The following is a 21460-nucleotide window of genomic DNA, read 5'->3' as shown; positions in this document are numbered from 1 at the left end:
AATTTTAAACTATTTTTTTTTTTTTTGAGAGAGATTTTCACTGTAGGGCGCATGCGTTCGCCAGACAGACAGAGAGAGACATAGAGACAGAAAGCGAGAAATCACCCCCCAGGGGGGATGGTCACGCCGCAATCCCTTCTCCTCCATTCTCCTCTCGGGATCTTGGGCACGCACGCACACGCGCCTGGCGTGAGTTTTAAGCCACTGGGTCCGGGACACGAACCGCGGTCGACTACGTGGGAATCCAGCGACATAGCCATTACGCTAACTGCTGGTTCCCTAAATTCTAACTATTTTGACAGCAATTACTACCACAGTCATTTCTATCTCCATTACAAGGACAGTGATTTGAAGGAAAAATCAGAGGAAAAACCATATTTCATGTTGGGAATAGTAATAACTAAAATTTCTGATCATTAAAAGGCAAAAATAGGATAATGCCCTTAAACTTCATATCTATTCATAAAGCAAATGAGTTGAAAGAATAAGTCTGAGTCTTCTAGTAACTGTTTGTTCTAAAAATTCAAGAATGATTAATGTCTTTGAACCTTAATCCTAAAATCTTACCATGGGAAAGTCTTTCAAAATGGTCATTAAACACATCCTCAAGTATCTGATATTATTTATTTAATTAAACTCTATTTTAAAGATAGGTCAAGATGGAAAATAGCAGGCCAGACTGTGGTGCAGTGGAAATGCAAGGCTTGGCCCAGCTGACCCAGATGGGGTGTTTCCAGGGTCATATCTGGACAATTACCTGAGAACTATGGACATGGATGTGCCCATGCCTATCATTCAGGTTTGATAGGAACCGTGGATAAGTGTAGCATGAAGACCATGATGGAGTACCTGTCCCTCTTTTTCTTTCTCTTCTTCCGTCTCTCTAACTCAGCAAGGGAGGTTGGGGGGGGGAGAAAAAATTAGGGACCACCAAGTGGTGTAGTGGTTAAAGTGCTGGACTCTAACGTGGCCACCTAAAGTTTGAGTTCCAGACCTGACAGCTTGAAACTCATGCCAGGCACGTTTGTGTGTGTGCCCAAAATCTCAAGTGGAGAATGGAAGAGAAGGTATTGCACAGTGGCCATCCTCTTTGGGGGGGAGGGGTGATTTCTCGCTTTCTGTCTGTCTCTCTGTCTCTCTTTGATTCTCCAGCAAGCACACGTGTCCTATAGCAAAAAATTCTCAGAAAGAAAAAAATTAAAAACTTAAAATAAAGAGCAGGATCAGCCAGTGCCACGGCAGCTGGATCCCACATGGCTGACTGAGTAGTTTGAGTCCTGGAGGCTGGGGCCTGAAAAACACAGAGTGCATATGCATGCATGCCCAAATCCTGAGAGAAGAAGGGATGCAGCATGACCTTCTTCCCTAGAGATAGGAGGGTGTCATTTCTCTTTCCTTTTTTTCCCTATCTCTCTCTCTCTCTTACTCTCTCTGGCAAGTGCACATGTTCTATTGTAAAAATTTAAGAAAAAAAAGGACAGTATAAAATCAATATAACTGTGACCAGCAGTTAGTGTAATGGCTATGTTGCTGAACTCCCATGTAGTTGATCATGGTTTGAGTCCCGGACCCGGCAGCTTCAACTCACGCCCAGCGCGTGTGCGTGTGTGCCCAAGATCCCGAGAGAAGAATGGAGAAGAAGGGATTGCAGCATGGCCATCCCCCTGGGGGGTGATTTCTTGCTTTCTGTCTCTTTGTCTCTCTCTGTCTTTCTGGTGAGCGCACGTGCCCTATAGCATAAACCTCTTCAAAAAAAGAAAAAAGAAAGAAAATCAATATAACTTGAAATAAGAGAATAGTTAATATGTTACATTTTAATTAAATTACAAGTTAAATTTTAATAAAAAAATAAGATATAAAATACACTAATAATAAATCTAATTAATAATGTAAAATGGAGACATGAGAATAAGTTTCCCAATAAAATATATGAACTAAATCTGAAACAGTATTGAAGACATATTCAGTTCAAATTCCTTATTTTTATTCTTTAATCATTATTGAGTACATGCAAACATACATGAGAGAGACAGAGTGAAAGAGAGAGAGATGAGCCTTCCACAGGGTTTGATCATGCCACAATCCCCTTCCTCCAAGCCCCCAGTCTGCCGGATCTTGGGTACTCATGTGCCTGCCCAGTGTGCTTCAGGTTGAGCAGGCTCAGGATTCAAATTGTGGTCATCATGTAGGATCCAGCTTCTCTCATGTTTCTTTAATTTAACAAAACAAACAAACAAAAAAAAGAAAAGAAAAAACAAGATTATCCTGGCCTTTCAAAAAATTATATTAATATAAACTGCACGAAGACTCCAAATTCTCCTAGATCTTTTCTCGAAAGAGGCAAAAATCATTTAACTGCCTTCCGAGAAGGCCGAAAACTGCTGATTCATTTCTAAACAAAATGATACCAAAGACTTTTGTTCCAAGAAATTTTCTTTAGGAAATCCGATGCAATTGCCCAAATCATTTCTTCTGCCATACTTTAGGTAATATTCAAAGTGATTTTTTAAAAAAAAAGTCTCTAGCATCTGAATAACAAAGAAAACAAACAGATAATCTATGATATGGGAGAAAATATTTGGAAATTGTACTGTAGTAAAAGGTTAATATCAAATGTATAAGGAACTCAATTTAGTACCGAAGAAACAACCCAATTAATGAAAGTTTATCAATTTTTCTTTAAAAAATGAGCAACGTGCATAAATAGACATTTATCCAAAGAAAACATACAGATAGTCAACAAATATACTTAAAAATTCTCAATATCGCTAATTACAAGGGAAATTCAATTTTTTTTTTTTAGAGTGAGATTTTTGCTTCAGCGGGTGTGCGTGTGTCAGAGAAACAAAGGGAGACAGAGAGACAGAAAGTGAGAAACCACCCCCGGGAGAGAATGGCCACATCACAATCCTTTCTCCTCCACTCTCCCCTTGGGATCCTGAGCACACATACACACATGCCCAGTGTGAGTCCAAGTCACTAGATCTGGGACTTGAACCATGGTCGACCACATGGTAGTCCAGCGGCACAACCATTATGCCCTATTGGATCCTGAGAAATTCACATTTAAAACCACGATGAGATATCATATCACATGTCCTAGAATGGCTTTTATGAAAAAGAGACACAGCCTAGTGTCACTATCAGTGGCAAGCTGAACTGCAGCACAGAAGCCACATGGTAGACATGGGTTTGGCTCCACAGGTGGTCCTGAAAGCCCACTGTTAGTTTCTGCATGTACCTGGCAACCTGTGAGTCTATGCATGTAAATGACATCTTGAATTGCTAGAGGGCTAGGGAAGGGGGATCACAGTGTGATCTTACCTTGTTGTGGGTGTTCTTCTCTCTCTCCCTCTCTCTTTCTGTTTCTCATACACATACTCTCTATCAAAAGTGAATAAACTTTTTTAAAAAAAAAGGATGGAAGTAACCAAGTGTATACAAGGATGTGAAGAAAAGATTGAATTTACATTCCTCTTGGTTGGGACGTAAATTAGTATACCCACAATGCAAAACATTATTGGTTTTTTGTTTGCTTTTTTTTTCTTGTTAAAACTACCATTTGATCCAAATATCAAAGAAAATGAAATCAGGGAGCAAGGAGTGGTGTGGTGATTAGGGTGACTGGATCCCACATGGCTGACTGCATGTTTTAAGTCCTGGACCCAACTATTTGAAAACACTCCAGGTTCATATGCATGCATGCATGCTCAAAACCCTGGAAGGAGGGAGAAATAGAGAAGGTATTGCAGCATGACCCTTCTCCAGACCCTTTTCCCCCTCTCTCTCTGACAAGCACATGCAACCTGGGCAAATTTTTAAAAAAAGGAAAGGAAAAAAAAAAAAGAAAAAGGAAAGAAAATGAAATCAGTGTGTCAAAGATATATCTGCACTCCCATGTTTATTGTACCACTATTCATAATAGCCAAGATGTAAAGACATGAATTGGATCTAAGTGCCCATAAATGAATGAATATGGAAAATGTGGCATATATACATTTGTGTGTACCATTGGAATACCACTCAGCCTTAAAAAGAGAAAAAAAAAAGAAAGAAAGAAAGAAATCCCTTGCATTTTCATAGAAATTTTAGAGTCAGATTGCTAGTTTCTGGGAGCGGGGGTGGGGGGTGGAGAAGAAGCTGATATTTCCCATCCTACATTGAAGATGTAGACCAAGTCAGGGAATATTTGCAATATAACACTATCAAGCCTTCCATTCCTTGAATATAGGATAGCTTTCTAATTATTTAGGCGTTCAAATTCTTTCAATGCTATTTCAAAGATTTTAGTAAATAAATCTTACACTTATTTTACTGAGTTTATTCCACAATAGTTTATCTTTTGAAAGCTATTATATTATAAGTTAAATTGCTTTCTTTTTTTTTTTTTTTGGAGAGGTTTTGGCTATAGGGCGCGTGCGATCGCAAGACAGACAGAGACAGAGAGACAGAAAGCGAGAAATCACCCCCCGGGGGGATGGTCACGCTGCAATCCCTTCTCCTCCATTCTCCTCTTGGGATCTTGGGCACGCATGCACACCCGCCCGGCGTGAGTTTTAAGCCACCGGGTCCGGGACGCGAACCGCAGTCGACTACGTGGGCGTCCAGCAACATAGCCATTACGCTAACTGCTGGTTCCCATCTTGCAATCTTTCTAAACCCTTTTATTAGTTCCAATATGTTTGTTTGTAGTTTCCTTAATTTTCTACATAGAAGGTCATGTTATTACAAATAGAGATAGTTTTACTTTCTCTTCTCCAATATGGGGATTTTTGTTTCTTTTTCCTACATCATTTCCCTGGCTAGGACCATTGGTAATGTGTTGAACAGAAGTGGTGAAAGCGGACTTCCTTGTTTTATTCCTGAGTTTAGGGTGGAAAGCTTTCAGCATTTCAGTGTTAAGTAAAATATTAGTTCTGGGCTTTTTTGTACATGCCCTTTACTAGATTGAGGAAGTCACCTTCAAATCCTAGCTTGTTCAGAGTTTTTGTTATGAAAGAGCATTTAATTTTGTCAAATGTTTTTTAAATTAATCTATTGAAGTGGTCCTAGAATAAATTTCTTGTCATGTATTCTATTAATACAGTATATTACATAGACTGATTTCTTAAAATTATGATTGAGCTTGTATGTACACATGAGAGAGAAGAAGCACATTCCACAAGGCTTGGGACATGCCATGATCCCCTCTTTCCAATCCTCCAGCCCACCAGGATTGGCACTGGTGCTTATCTGGTGTAGTTGTAGGCTTACTGGGCCAGGAGGGAACTCTAACTATCCCTGGCACAATGTTTCCAGCTCCACAGTCTGGTATGCTACTGTGTGTACTACAGAGACTGGCCCATTGACTGTTGCTTGTTAAACAAAGCTTGTGCTCCTAGAATAAATCCCATTTGGTCATAGCTATGACACTTTTAATATGTTGCTAGATTCAGGTTGCTAGTGTTTTTTTTGAGAATTTTTGCATCCATATTTCTTAGGGACATTGTTCTATAATTTTCATTTTTCATTATGTCATTGTCCAGTTTTAGTATCAGAGTAATACTAGCCTCACAGAATGAATTGAAAATAGTTCTCTTCCTTTCATGTTTTTGAAGAGATTGTGAAGGATTGGTATTCATTTTTCTTTAGAAATTTGGTAGAATTCGATAGTGAATTCATCTGGTTTTTCATCAAGAGAATTTCTCTTAAAATACTAATTTAATCTTTTTACTTCTTATATCTTACTTTTTCTTTTTTATTTAGTTTTGATACTTTGTGTCTTTCTAGGAATCCATCCATATCATAAATTTGTTCTGTTTACATATTCACAGTATTTCTTCATAATCTGTTTATTTTTGTAACATTGGCAGTAATGTCCTTAACCTTTGTGATCCAAATTACATTTTTTAAAACTGGAGATAAGACACTTTGAGATATTTTGACACACACACCCCTTTTTTTTAGAGAGAGAGAGATTTTGCATGCACTTAACCTTTGTGATCCAAATTACATTTTTTAAAACTGGAGATAAGACACTTTGAGATATTTTGACACACCCCCCCCCTTTTTTAGAGAGAGAGAGATCTTGCATGCACTCACAAGAAAGACAAGAGAGACAGAATGCGAGAAATCACCCCCCCGGTGGAATGGCCATGACGCAATCCCTTCTCCTCCGTTCTCCTCTCGGGATTTTGGGCACACACTCCCAGTGTGAGTTTTAAGCCACCAGGTCTGGGACTCGAACTGTGGTCACCTACATGGGAGTCCAGCAATGTAACCATTATGCCATCCGCTGGTCCCGTCACATTTTTGTTAAAAAGAGTCAGGAGATATAAGGACCTCTCTAGTAGAGTTAGGGAAGAGTAATAGTAGTAATAAAATACACAACAATTATTCAACACCAACCTTTTATTTATTTATTTTTTAAGGTTTTTACCGTAAGTGAGAGGGAAAGTGAGAAATCACCTGTCGGAGGGCGGAGGATGGGGGAAAATGGCCATACTGTGATCTCTTTTCCTCCATGCTCTTCCTAGGATTTTGGGCGCGTGCGCATGCACACACACACACACACACACACAAGCACGCGTGATGATTTGCCAGGTCCGGGACTCACACCACAGTCAACCATATGGGAATCTTGGGCTGTAACCACCACACCACTTTCTGGCGCCAAACGCCAACATCATTAACATCCAGAAAGGGCTTTGTTCCCATGTGTAGGCATGGCAGGAGCAATTTCAAGCTCTGACAAACTCTAATGTGGAAGTTTAGTCAGTTTTCAAGTAGCATCTTCAATAATGGTAGAGAGTAAGGACAATGTCTAAGTAGAAAGTGTGTGGGGAGTCTTTGGTTCTGGTCCCGCCTGGGGATTCAAGTCCCCCATCTGATAATACTGTCCTACTCTAATAGTACATGATACAAGACAATACATTATTTAGAATTGGAAGTAAGGGAAAACAACTGGGCAAGAATTTATATGAAATACAAAGTCCCTGGAAATAGGAAGAAGAGAACAAAAGTTGGATTCAAAATTCAGCCTATTAGAAGAAGCAAAATTAAATTAGTATTATCTGTATAAGAAAAAAGAGCTTCTAAGCCTAAGGATGTTGTAAGCAGCAGGAAACCAGATTCTTAGAATTGAGACCACAGGAAGAAACTGTTAGAAAAATGTTTGGGCCCCCCGTTTAAAGAGTGCACTCCTTGGCTAACAGGGACTCTGGGTTGTGGTAAATGTCTTTATTCTCAGAGTTGTGGTAGTTGTAAGGAAAGCCTACCATCCTATCATGGATCAGTGTCTCGATATGCATGTTTCGAATAGTCTCAGGAGTTTTATAAGGGATTGCAAAAAAATTGGAGGAGGGCTGAATTAATCTACGAATTTATTTGGATGCAGAAAAAAATGTTGAAATCCATGCATAGCTTTTTTATAATACATATTTTCCATAAACTTTTAGACATCCCCTTATATAGTATCCATTTTTCTTGTAACAGCTTGTATCTTTATTTTTTCTCTCTCTGCAAAATATTTCCAATTATCACTTAAACAAATTTGTTTCTCTCCTATCTTAAAACAAAATGAATTAACTTCATTAAACCATTCACAGGGCCAGTTGGTGGCATGGAGGTTATGGCAGCTGCATCCCATACAGCTGACTGTGAAGGTGGAGTCCAAGACCCGGTGGCACGTGTATGCTGAGAACCCTGAAAAAGAAATGGAAGAGACAAGATTGTGGTGTGACCATGTGCCGTGGGGGTGATTTTCCACTTTCTTGTTCTCTCTCTCTCGCCTCTCTTCAGTAAGCCCAGGGGGCCTCTCATAAATGAACCACAAACAAAAGCACTCACAGACTCTTGCAGCTATCATCCCAGTCTTCATCTCATCAAGGCCAAAGGTCTGGCCCCTAGTTCTTTCCCTTGTGTGGTCTTCAGCTCATTTCTTTTTTCCTAGCACAACTCCCTGGGCTGAAAACTGCCCTTCTCAAAAATCTTACTGCTGCTACATACAACAGATAATTTTCTATCCTCATTTTCTTGAATGTCTTTGAAGAGTCTTCATTACTGACCACGTTGTTCTTTTAAAAAACTCCCTGGTTTTCTCATCCTTAACTGATTACCCATTTTCAGTTTCTCTTACCATTTTCTCCTCTGATCTTTAAATGTGAACTTTCTCAGGGTTGAGTTTTAGAGTCTCTCCTGTTCATCAAGCTTCAGTCTGTTGATGGAAGACACATGGTTTTAATTACTGCGCTCCTGCCTGTAATGCCAACATTTACATCTCCCCTCCCACCTCTCGTTTGAGCACCGCAACTTTATACCCAAAAATGTTTTCCTGATTTAAGTTTGTCAACTATGACTACTCATCTTTATCTCAGTATTTTACCTTTCTTTCTGTATTTACTGCCTTAGAAAATGACATTTTTTCCAGTAATTTACTCAAGAAACCGCTTCCTCTCTCTTTCTCCTCCTTTTCCAAAAAGTGATAAGTTGTCAATGAAATCTCCTACGTGTTTCTCAACGTTTCCCATCTCCATCCATCTTTCTTACTAGTTCCCTAGACCAAAAAGATATTATTTCACTACTGAAATGTCTTCATTAAGAAGTCCCTTTATACCCACTGATGCTCTCCTTCAATCCATTCTCCACAAAGCCATTGGAGTAATCTTTTGGAAATGCAAATATTTTTGTCAATACTGCTGCTTAAAATGCATCTATCATTTTCCATTACCCTTGGGATAAATATTGAAAGCCATAATGTGGGCTAAAAGGTCCTGTATTTCTTGCCTCCACCTGGGTCTCAAATTTATCTAGTCTTTTCTTTTCCTTATTATAGTGTAGCCACAGTGATTTTCTTTCAGTTCCTCAAAAATGTCAAGCTACTTCTGCCACAGGGGCTTTGCATCTGCAGAGAGGCGTACCCTCCCACCTGCCACATACACACATTCCATTTTAAGCCTTCGTTTCAGTTGTCATTTCCTCAATAGAATCTCCTCTGATTCCAGATGAAGCGGGTCATCCTGTCGTAGCTTCTCACTGCGTTGTGCACATCTCCCAAACAGCCCATGCCCAACTCTAAAACAATCACTTCTGGGTCTTTCAGTGCAGAGTCTGTCTCCCTTACCCTACAAGATTCAATTTGCCAGGTTGTATATTTGCCTGTTCACAACTAAATCCATTTCCAACAACCGAAATCCTGGACTAAAACTGTCTCCCCAGTTAATAATTAAATAAATGAATAGCAAATAGAATAAGGGTCACTCTGTGGTTTTGTTTGTGTCATCATTTTGACTAATTCTAGTATAACCTGCTAAAGAGAAGACACCTCCTGGCTGAATGGACAAATACGGCCATGTCAAGAAAAACAGAGAGTGAGGGTCTCCAACCAGGCAGGTCTGAGACTTAGAAATTCAGAATTTCAGTGCCTGAATGAAAAAGAGAGCAAGCATATTGACTTTTTTTTTTTTTTTCTCAGAAGTGGATGGAATAGCTAGCTTTGAGCAAATGAGGTGGACAGGAACCAAACTGACTTCGATGATAAGAGACATATGTTAACTGAAAATATGTAACATCCTTATGTGCACAGATCAAGCGATACATTGTGATGGTGTCCATTGGGCCTGGAAACTTATGTCAAGGTCTGTGAGAAAGAAGGCTGGCACTGAGAGATGTCAAGAAGAGAAGTGCCAGGCCTGAATTTAGGGCTCTTTCCAGAGGAGCTTGGATGCAAAATGTCTTTATTGTTTTTTTATAAAGATCTCTTCAAGTAAAGAGTGTGTGTAAATTCTGTACTTTTCCCCCTTGTTTGTGCCTGTTGGATCCAGACTTTATTCTAAAGGCTTGGTCCCTTAGAGGTGTCTCACCCATAGAGTGAAATATCTGCCTTTGGCCATTTTCCTTTTAAAAACTGATCTCTAAAGTCTTGTTTGCTGTGCTCTGACCCTGATTTCTGTTTTGCCATTTCTCTTATCCCATAACGGGTTTAGAGCTTTCCTCACAGTGCAGTGCAGGTGAAGAATGTTTTCAAGCAATCACTCCTTTGTTTATACAGACACTTTTCCTTGTCTAGAAAATCCTTAGTCTACTTGACTGCTGTTCAAAACCCAGACCTGGTAGCTTGAAAATCACTCTGAGACCATGTGTGTACATGCCCAAGATCCTGGGAGGAGAATGGAGGAAAGGGGATTGCAGCATGATCATCTACTCTGGAGGGTGACTTCTCACTTTCCTCCTCACTGTCTCTGTCTGTCTATCAAAAGAGTGCATGTACCTTAAGGAAAAAATGTCTCAAAAATATATATATATATCAGAGGTCTAAGGGCATATTTTTCAATAAATAATTTCTTGATCTTCTCCTTAATATAGAATTAATTGCTTTTTTTTCATATTCTTGTAACATAACATAGTGTGTTATTTTACCTGTTGCATAATAATTGTTGGTAATTTCATTCATGTCTAGGTTTTGTCTAAATTCTGAGTTGCTTGAAAACAAAGATAATGTCTTATTCTGTTTTGTGTGATGTAACAGAATACCTGAGACTGAGTTGGTTTAAGCGAAAGCATCACAGTTCTGGATGCAGGCAAGTCCAAGATCAAGGGACTGGCTTCTGACAAGGACCTTTTGCTGCATCATGCCATGGCAGAAGGTGGGAAGATTAGAGGCACATGCAAAAGAAACAAAGGAGCTGAGCTCATTCTTTTACTGGGAACCTACTCCAGAAACAACAGCATTAATCCATTCAAGAAGGCAGAGCCCTCATGACCTAAACTTCTCTAAAGGTCCCAATTTTCAGCACTATTACATGGAGATTTTAAGTCTCAACACATGAACTTTGGTGGCATATTCAAATTGAACTGAATATTAATTTCTCACTTTTAAAAAAATATTTTTTAAATTTAATTTTATCATCATTATTTATTTATTTATTTATTTTTGAAGTTGACCAGAGAGAGACAGAGAGAGAGAAGGAGAGTGAGAAAGCAAGTTGTCAGTTTCAGAACTTGAACCACAGTCACCCACGTGAGAGTCCAGCTACCTTAACCATCACACCACCTGCTGACCCCAGTAATTTCTTATTTTTAATTGTACTACATACCTTCTAGCCTGTGGTAGGGATTCATTTAAATAATCTCTAATGTACTAAGAAAATTAATTTTAAGAAAATTATATTCATTGTGATAATACACTTAAATGTATACTTACACTGTCATACAGCAGGTTAAAATGTTTGGTCACTCCAGAAAATAATTAACACTTCACACCTGTCTTATGTAACTTCCAAGTTCTGGGCTTCCGTCTCTGAAAAAAATGGTGAAGTCAATTATTAATACATTGGAGATTCTTTCCCTTTGAACATTCTGGGACAATAGTCTAATGAGCAATTTCTTATCTTCTGTTGTTTTCTCATCAAAGCAGCTATAAAGTTGCTTCAAGAAGTTCATGGAAAATAGAATTAAAGTCTGATTTTATTTGGTTCAAAATATTTTGAAATTTATGTAGTTTTTCATAATAATGTGTATTGCATTTTCTATGAACTTTTTTAAGACCATACATATGTAAAAGGTAATTCAGAATTCTTAGTATATACTTTAACACTTAACATGGTAGCTGGTACAGTAACAGACCCCCACTGCTTCACTAATAATTCACTCATTGAATTAAGTCTAAAGTCACTGCTTTGTTTAACTTGGTAAATTTACTCTTTTCCATAGGTAAATCTATCACTTGTCTGCATTCCATTTTATTCATTTCTTTTCTCTCATATAGGAGTGACTTACTACCCTAGCCACAATATATCACTTTTTTCTCTTTGACCAACTGAGCTGTTTCTTTTTAAGTGGATTCTGGCCATATTCTTGGGTGGCCAAACAGATTCAAGAAATTGCACAAGCTTACAGAAGGAGAATATTTCTTATTCTAGTTGGTGGCCTGAAGATTTGAATGGAAAACTACAGAGAACTTAAAACATCTTTAGCTTCATACAATGCCATTTTGCTTAGTCCTAGTTGTTTTACAAGTTTACCTTTGTCCCCCACAAATTTTGCTTTGTTTTTCACCACGATAGGTTGCAAAATTTCATCACTAAATACCTTCACGATTATCACTACATTGAGTAGCAGATTAAGTTCAGTATTGAGCAACTCAGATTAATTTTATTAAGTAAATTCTTGGTGATAGTAATACATATACAGAACTTCTATTCAAAAGACAGTGAGAAGATGCCATTATCACAATGAGATTTCCTTCTCTGACAGAAACCATTAGGCGGAGTCAATATTTATGAAGCTTTTATCCTGACATATAATTTGTAACTCCTGCCTGTGTATGACTTTTCACTTCAGCTGTTTGTAAGTCCATTAATACAATAACAGGATGAAGTCAGATTTATTGGTGCTACCCGAAGCTTCACTAAGAGGCTGGGGTTGACAGGAAAATATTATCTGGAAGGATGAAGAAGGCAGAAGCAATCAATTTTGTTGGCTGTTTAAGTTCAGCCCTACTTATAGCTTTGGAATGAGACATCCCCATCAAGCATCCCATGCATCTATTAAAGAAATATTTCTTATGGAAAAGAAGAATTGAAGATAGAAATTTGGTCGGTTTTATCTAGGAGCACCATTTTCTTAAGACAAGAAAAAAAAAGTTAATTCACAAGTATCTGTTTAGTCCTAACCATGTGCCCATCAGTGAGCTAGGTGCTATGAGTAGAAAAAAAAAAAAATCACTCAAGGGCTGTGTTCTATATTGCAAAGATCCCACAGGTTTCAACATGTCTACGTCCAATCTATAACACACTGCTTATGAATGCCATGACATGAGTCGTGTTTCCTTTAACTTCCTCTTCTCCCAATGTTTTTCCTGGATTTCACATTAACAGTACAATGAACAGTTGTCTATTGAGTGCTAAACATGATTTTGATCCATTCTCCTTCCATTTGGGGTTATGTTTTTCTGTGTAGTAGACATAGAATAGAATGAGGCCCAATCTGTTGGCATCCCTCATCTTTACTGGAATAACTCTGAAGTATTTTATTTATAGTCATTCAGAGTGATCTAGTGGGATTATGTTCCAGTAGTCCCCAATGGTAAATTGTGGGAGAACTCCTTTCTCTGTCATTTTTACTGGTATTTCATCCCAAGAACTACTACTTAGATTCTTGTCTCGGGGAATGCTTCTGCAGAAAGCAAATCAAGACACCTCTAATACTATGTGAATGCTCACATCTCTCTTTTAACCTCAAAACTTCATTGTTCAGAAACTCACCACACTAATTATTTTAATTTTTCTTTTCCATCATTTATCATATAAGATAAATTACATTGTTTCACACATATAGGAACCACAAGTAAACTTCACAGATATATTTAACTGGCTCACTCACTTAATCATTTATAAATTTGCATAATGATGATTGAACCTCCCATTTTACAACTTGCAATTTATTTACTATGCATTGTATTAGTTATATCTATTCTTGTTTTATGATTCCCCTCGAAATTTAAGTCAAAAACGTAATAGCAACCAGATTTCATGTTAGTTTTTTAAACTTTCTGAAATATTACCGAGATCATAATATAGAAGACCTGGTTTGGAGTTATTAGGTTGCTTAAGCATTAGAAAGTCTCTTTGTTAAGGAGGGGAAAGGTAGGAAGGGGACATTTTCTTGCTGGGGGTTACTGTAGATTTTCTCATGAACTGATTCTTCTCACAAGCCTTGGTCCACCTCTGGCAGACCTTTCCTCCCTAGCACATGAACAGTAGGTTACTGACAGGAAGGAGAATACAACCCACTTAATTAGATGGAAAGGAGATTCACAGGAATTACGTGAAGAGAAAGAATCATCAGCGTTCGCTCTCCAGTTTAATTAGCTAGTGAATGCCTGGTCAGGCAGTGAGTCTCTTTATGGATGTGGACTCTGTGTGAATACAAAACTACGCGTTCTTGCATCCTTAGCCTGACACTGAAGGTTCTCCATGGTCTAGCCTCAACTCACCTATACTATAACCCTGTCAATTACACTTCTATATGCCCTCTTGGTCTAGTATGTCACATTTGAGCCTGAGCCTTTCAGAAGAGAAAACCTGAGGCAAAATCTTATGCTCATGTTTTGTTGGAGATACAGAGGAACACAAGAAGGAAAAGGAAAGCGAGGCACCAACGGAGGGAAGACAAGTATCAAGTGATGTGTTCCTGGGCTGGCCACATTCACACATGAAGACACAGTCAATCGCTGAATCTTACAGCATAAATCTGGACTCACAATGAGGCATTGCTGCACCTCAGAACAATCCATCGTGGGTAAGAACGAAGTATTCTCTGTCGCCTCCAACCATCTCTTGTGCCTCACTGGTTTGTCTTTTAAGGCCAAATTATTCCACTCCCTACCTCTGAGGCCTCCAGTAGGGAAGCTGGAATCTTCTTGATTTTATTTCACCAATAAGCCATTGTAGTGATCTCAGTGTTAGCTGGTCTCTTATGTAGGGGCGCTTTTATATGTGTTAATAGACAGTCAGAAATATTTGACCCTTATTGCCATGAGAATAGGAAAAGCTCTTGTTAGAATGCCTGTGGTTTGGAAGCAAAGCCAGTGCTATGGCCAGGAAAAAAGGGAGAGCTGAGCTCCATGGATATGTCTCAAGTTCAGGATGGTGTGCACTGCAATACAAATCTATAAAGAATAGCAGTGAAGTGCTGTACAGAGCTGCTGGTCTCGCACGGTCAACCGGGGTTTGAGTTCCAACCTAGGTTGCTTGAAAACCTTGATGTGCATACGCATGCATGCCCAGGATCATGATGGGATGGAAATTTGGAAAGAAAGTGATTGCAGGCCCCCCAGGGCAGGGGGAGTGCTTTCTGTCTCTGTGTCTCTTTTTCTCCTGTGAGCATGCATACACCCTCTGTCATGAAAAAACAAAATTATTCCAACAAAAAATTTTTTAAATCCCATCTTGTATGGAATTATATGCAAAGACCTCCAAATCACTCAATTTCAGGATCAAAGTAATATTGTCAGTTGCTTGTAATTACATACATTATCTTGGACATTCAAAGGGGGCCACATGCACTATGCACTTTTTTGTTGCTCAGTAGTTGCAAGGAGAAAAATATTTATTATCTTAAGCAAGCAAGCAGGATTTCTCAGTCTTGGCACAACTAAAAATCGGGACCGGATAATCTGTGTGTGTGTGCGCGCACACACAGCTGTCTTGCGTATTATAAGATATTTAGTTGTTTCCCTAGCCTCAACTAGATGCCATGTTCTCCCTGGTTTTTTTTCTTTTTTTTTTTTTGGAGAGATTTTTCACTGTAGGGCGCGTGCGCTCGCCAGACAGACAGAGAGAGACATAGAGACAGAAAGCGAGAAATCACCCCCCAGGGGGGATGGTCACGCCATAATCCCTTCTCCTCCATTCTCCTCTCGGGATCTTGGGCACGCACGCACACGCGCCCGGCGTGAGTTTTAAGCCACCGGGTCTGGGACACGAACCGCGGTCGACTACGTGGGAGTCCAGCGACATAGCCATTACGCTAACTGCTGGTTCCCTCTCCCTGGTTTTTAACAATTAAAAATGTTTCCAGACATTGCCAAGTGTGCCTTTAGGAAAAAAATCCCTAATTGAAAACCGTTGCTTTAGAGGAAATGTCTCAATAAGCCCCACACCGCTACCGCTTAATCTTTATGGGGTTTATTTCTACTTTCTAGAATATATGTTTCTTACTACTGTATTGATGACACCTGCCAGCTCTTGCTTATGAGGCAAATGAAAACGATGTTATCTAGAGCGGACAAATATATTCTGCAGAATATGAAAACCATCCACATGGTCTGCCGAGATTCTATAAATACTCATTTTTTTATAGGTTTTATTTCTCTGCTGAGACCTTCCAACTGTTAATTTATTAAGATCACATTTTTTGGGAGCCAGCAGGTGGTGTGCTGATAGGGTGCAGGACTTCCATGTTGCTGATGACAGTTTGAATCCCGGACCTGGAAGTCCTCTCTCTCTCTCTTTTTCTGTCTCTCTCTGGTGAGCACATGTGCCTTATATCAAAATTTTTTTAAAGTTACATTTTTTGCTTTAAGTCCTTGAAAATAATAACTGCTTATAAAAAGCCTCTTTATACCCTTGCCTGCAATTCCAACATCTGGGTCATCTTTCTGCCTGGGTACACTGATTGCTTTTTCTTTATCATCTGTACTTGTTTGCTCATTTCCCTACTCCTTTGCCATGCTGAGTATTTTTAAATGAATTCTGGACATTGTGGTGCTATATTATAGGGAGTCTAGACTAGATAATCTTTTAAAAATTGTTGGATTTTGCTCAGGCAGGCAGTTAATCTACTAAAGTTTTTCTTTCTTCTCTTCAGGTTTGTTTTGGGGCTTTCTTGTGTCAACTACAAAGCAGCCTGTGAAAATTTTATATCCATGTAAGCTATAGCTCTTTTGTATCACACCTGAATGCCAGACATGTTAATGAGGCCTTTTTACTCACGTGGTTCTTTAATGTGACATTTCCCAGCATTCTGTGAACTCTAATATCAACATTCTCTTCTCCACTCTGTGCTTGTTGCTAGGCCCCATGGAGTTCCATCTTGTATACTTGTGGTACAGGTTGTGAACAAGGACTTGGGGTCTCCTGCGTGCATTCCTTCTTTGCCAGTATACTACTGTACAAGGTCTCATTGGGTAGGCAGCCCAACACTCGATTCTTTGTCTCTCCAAAGTGACTCTTCTTGGTGTCTACTCTATAAAAGTTTGGAAGTTATCCCCAGCTACAGAGTTGGCATGGGAAACTAACCTCATGTGTTTCTCTTTTCTTGGGAGTCATGCTGCCTACAGTCCAGTGCTTAGAAATAGTTGCCACATGTTTTCTCCAGCTTTATAGTCATTGATGGAAAAGGACATATTTGGAACTATTTACCCAATCTTGGCCAGAAGAACAAGTCTAAATGTGTTTTTAAATTATGAATTACGAATTGTGTAATATGTCCTATTGAAAATAAAGTCGTCATTGGTATACCATGTCCAAATTCAAAGCCTCTATTCTGCCATAGTTGTCTTAAATATATGACCTTTTCTCAAAGAACTGATACTTTATAGATAGAGAGTTGAAGTATTATTTTGGTTATTTATTGCTGTGAATAGAGAACTCTACAGTTAATCATTAGGTTGTCCAGAAAGGCATGACATATTTTTCTATGCAAAAATGTGTCATGACTTTTCCAACAAGGCAATAGCTTTATTTATTTATTTATTTTTTTGGAGAGGTTTTGTTACAGGGTATGTGCACTTGCCAGAAAAACAGATAGAGACAGAGAGACAGAAAGTGATAAATCACCCCCCAGGCAAGATGGCCATGCCAAAATTCCTTCTCCTCCATTCTCTTCTCGGGATCTTGGGCACGCATGCATATGCACCTGGCGTGAGTTTAAGCCACCATGTCCAGGACTTGAACCATGTTTGACTACATGGGAGTCCAGAGTCATAGCCATTATGCCAACTGCTGGTCCCAGCATACCCATCATCTTAACCATATGCCATTACAGTGTTGGGAACATTCAGGAGTTTCCTTTTTTGTTACTCTGAGATACACAGCAGTTGCTATCTATAGTCTATATACTATATAAAACTAGAAATTATTTTACTATCTATCTACAATTTTGTTTCATTAATCAACATCATTCTTTCTCTTTCCAATCCCCATCCTTCCCAGCCTCTAGCAGTCCCTCTTTATCTTTCTACTTCTACAAGAGCTTTTCTTTTTTTCAATTTCCGTACAAGAAGGAAACTATGAGGCATTCTGTGCCTGGCTTACTTCACCTAACACAATCTCTAGTCCATAAATGGACACATTTAACATCAAATGATAGGGCTTCATTTTGAATGGCTCAATAATTTTCAGTCTGCATGTGTGTGTGTGTGTGTATAGAGAAAGTCATGATGCATTCTGCATAGCAAGACAGAAAAATATCTCATGAGTTTCCTGACAACCTAATATCTATCTATCTATCTATCTAGATAGATAGATAGATAGATAGATAGATAGATAGATAGATAGATATGTAAAACGTTTTAATATCTGTTTACCAGTTGATGGACACTTAGGCTGCCTCCATATTATGACTATTGTGAGTGGCACTACAATAAACATTGGGGTGCAGATATCTTTATAACATACTGATTTGTTTTTCTTTGAATGTATACCCAGGGGAGGAATTGTTGGATTATGTAGAAGTTCTACTTTTGGTTTTTGAAAGAACCTCCATACTGTTTTCCACAATGGCTCTAATAATTTACAATCCCATGAGCTATTTAAGAGAGTGTTACACTCTCTGCATACTTGCTAGACTTTGTTCTTTTTTGTCTTTTTCTAATAGTTAGCCTAACTGCGATGAAATGATATTACATTGTGATTTTATCTGCATTTCTCTAACTAGTGGTGTTGAGCATTTTTCTTAGGTTTGTTGACCATTTGTACTTTGTCTTCTTCTTCTATTTTTTTTCTGTTTTCAGATTTGCTACAGTACTCATGTGCTTGCCAGAGAGAGAGAGAGAGAGAGAAAGTGAGAAAGCACCCCTTCCCCACCCCCCAAATAAAGGATAACCATGCTACAATCATTTCTTCTGCATTCTCTTGCAAGCACATGTGCTCAGTGTGTTTTTCAAGCTGCTGGATTTAGGACCCGAATGGCACAGTCAGCCTTGTGAGATCCAGCCAACTTAACCACTATGAAACCAGCTGGCCCTGTAGATTGGAACTATTTTGAGAACTATTTACTCAGATCATTTTCTTATTTTATTAACTGCATTACTTGTTTTCATTTTTGTTTTGTTTTCTGTTGAGCTGTCTGAGTTTCTTGTATGTTCTGGTTATTAATCCCTTGTCAGATGTAGAGCAGGCTAATATTTTCTTCCATTCTGCAAAGCATCTCTTCACTCTGTTGATTGTTTCCTTTGCTGTGCAGAAGCTTTTTGATTTAATGTAATCCCACTTGTCTATTTTTACTTTTGATCTGTGCTTTTGAAGTTCTATGAACTCTTTGCCCATACTACTGTCCTGAAGTGTTTCCCCTGTTTTCTTCTAGTAGATGAACTCAGTTTTTATGTTTACCTCCTTAATCTATTTGGAATCGATTTTTGTGTATGGTGAAAGGTATGGGCCTAGCTTCATACTTCTGCAGATGGACGTCATTTTCCCAGCACCATTCCCTGAACAGGCCATCTTTCCTCCAGTGGATGTTCTATTGAAGAGGCTGTCTTTCCCCCAGTGGATGTTCTTGGAACTTTTTCAAATATCAGCTGACTGTATATAGTGGATTTATTTCTGGGTTCTCTGTTCTATTCCATTGGCTACATAGCCTGTCTGTTCTATTGCCAATACCATGCTATTTTTGGTACTATGACTTTATAGTATTTTTGAAATCCAGTAGTACAGTGGACTTAGCTCCATTCTTTTGTTCAGGATTGCTTTGGCTATTCTGTGTATTTTGTGATTCCATACATATTTTAGAATTTTTTTTTATTTCTGTGAAAAATGGCCTTAGTAATTTGACAGGTATTACATTGAATCTGTAGATTGCTTTTTATAGTAGAGACGTTTTGTTCGTTTATTTGTTTGCTATAGGGTATGAGCACTTGCAGGAGACAGATGGAAATAGAGACAAAGTAAGAAATCACTCCCCAGAGGAATAGTCATACCACAAGTCTTTCTCTTCCACTCTCCTCTCAGGATTTTGGGTACCCATGCCTGTTGTGCTTTTTGAGCTGCCAATCCAGGACTCAAATTGCACAGTTGGCCATGTGGGATCCAGCCTACTTAATTCCTGTGCCACCTGCTGTCCCAGTAGTATAGACATTTTAACAATATTAGTTCTTATAACTTATGAACATGGGATTTGCCAGATGTTTTTTGTGTGTCTTCTTCAATTTATTTCATCAGAGGTATAAAAGCTTAGAGATTTTCACCTTCTTGGTTAAAGTTATTTCAAGGTATTTTATTCTATATTTTATTTTATTTTATTTGTAGTTACTGTAAGTGGTATTGTATTTTAATTTTTTCCAGATATTTTGAGTATATAAAATTATTAGTAAAAATGCTACTTGTTTTTGTATGTTGACTTTGTAACCTTCAACTTTATCAAATTTGCTTATCAGTTCTAAGATCTGTTTCTGTGGAATATTCAAAGCTTTTTATACATAAGATTGTATTTTCTGAAAATAGAAACATTTTAATGTTCTCCTTTCCAACTTCACTGTCCTTTATGTCCTTCTCCTGCCTTGTTGTTCTAGATAGGAGTTCCAGTACTATCTTTTTTCCCATTTGAGTTAACCTAATCTTTATTTCAAAATACCATTTTTATTACATAAAATGTAACAATCTAGCAAAACCACAAATGCTGATATATTTTAATGGGCTTTCACATTTGCTGATTTTTTATTTGCACCTCTTTTTCAATGTAATTTATAACTTCATTCCTATTTCCAGTCTGATAGTACAAGTGCTAAGTGACAGAAAGGTCTGATAATAAATACATTCAAAAAAAGAGAGCAAAGTTGTAAAACTAAACTGCATGCAACAGGTTCTATAAGAGTGAAAGAGATACCTGAGAAACAATTAGAGAAAGCTAATACAAGTGGAAGGTTTTAGCTGAAGTTCAGTCATGTTTGTCTTTTGCTCCGCGTTTAAGGATTTGTGTAAACTCAATGTAATTGAAATTCCCGCTTTTGTCAATAGGCACTTCTTGGTACAGCTCCTCTACCTCCTCATCTGGAAAACGATCCCCCATTGTTGTTGGCAGCTCTGCCAGGTACTTCTCCTGCATGGTGCCTGTTGCTTCTTCATCAAAACAGGCAAAAACATTTCTGATGACATCTTCTGGATCTGTGCCATTTAGCTTCTCCCCAAACATAGTGAGGAACATAGTGAAACTCATGGGGCCTGAAGTCTCATTCATCATGGCATCCAGGTATGCATCAGTGGGATTCTTCCCTAGAGATGCAAGCATATCATGTAAATCCTCCTTGTTGCTGAAACCTTCTCTGTTTTGGTCAATCATGGTGAAGTCCTTTTGAAGTCCTGAATCTATGACTGGTCAAATATGGCGAACACACTGGATGTTGTGCACTGAGGGGGCTTCTTGGTGGATTTGGTCTTTGTCTTTTTGCTTGACATGATGATTGTTTAATTCCAGGGTCAGACACTAGAACTGGAGCTACCCTACACTAGAAGAGCAGCACAAGGAGCTCTGGGCTGTGGCCGGACAGTGGCGGTACTGACACTTCTTCCCTCTCCAGGACTATTTTTAGTAAGAGTGATGAAAGTGGACATCTTCATCTTCTTCCTGTTCTTAGAAGGAATAGTCTTCATATTTTTTTCCATTTTGTATGAGGTTAGCTTTAGGTTTGCTATATATGCCCTTTATTGTATTGAGATATATGTTTTTATATTTAATTTATTGAGCATTTTTATCATTATGGAGT

At 38.5% G+C, this 21460-nt stretch overlaps 1 pseudogene; it reads right to left on the bottom strand.

The window, feature by feature from the left end:
• Positions 1-20634: 20634 nt before the first annotated feature.
• Positions 20635-21152, bottom strand: LOC102489808 (myosin regulatory light chain 12B pseudogene; annotated as a pseudogene).
• Positions 21153-21460: the final 308 nt, after the last annotated feature.

The sequence above is a fragment of the Tupaia chinensis genome, unplaced genomic scaffold (assembly GCF_000334495.1).
Source record: "Tupaia chinensis unplaced genomic scaffold, TupChi_1.0 Scaffold000515_1, whole genome shotgun sequence".
NCBI lineage: Eukaryota > Metazoa > Chordata > Mammalia > Scandentia > Tupaiidae > Tupaia > Tupaia belangeri.
Note: the sequence above shows the minus strand (reverse complement) of the source record. Positions and strands in the feature narration are given on the sequence as shown.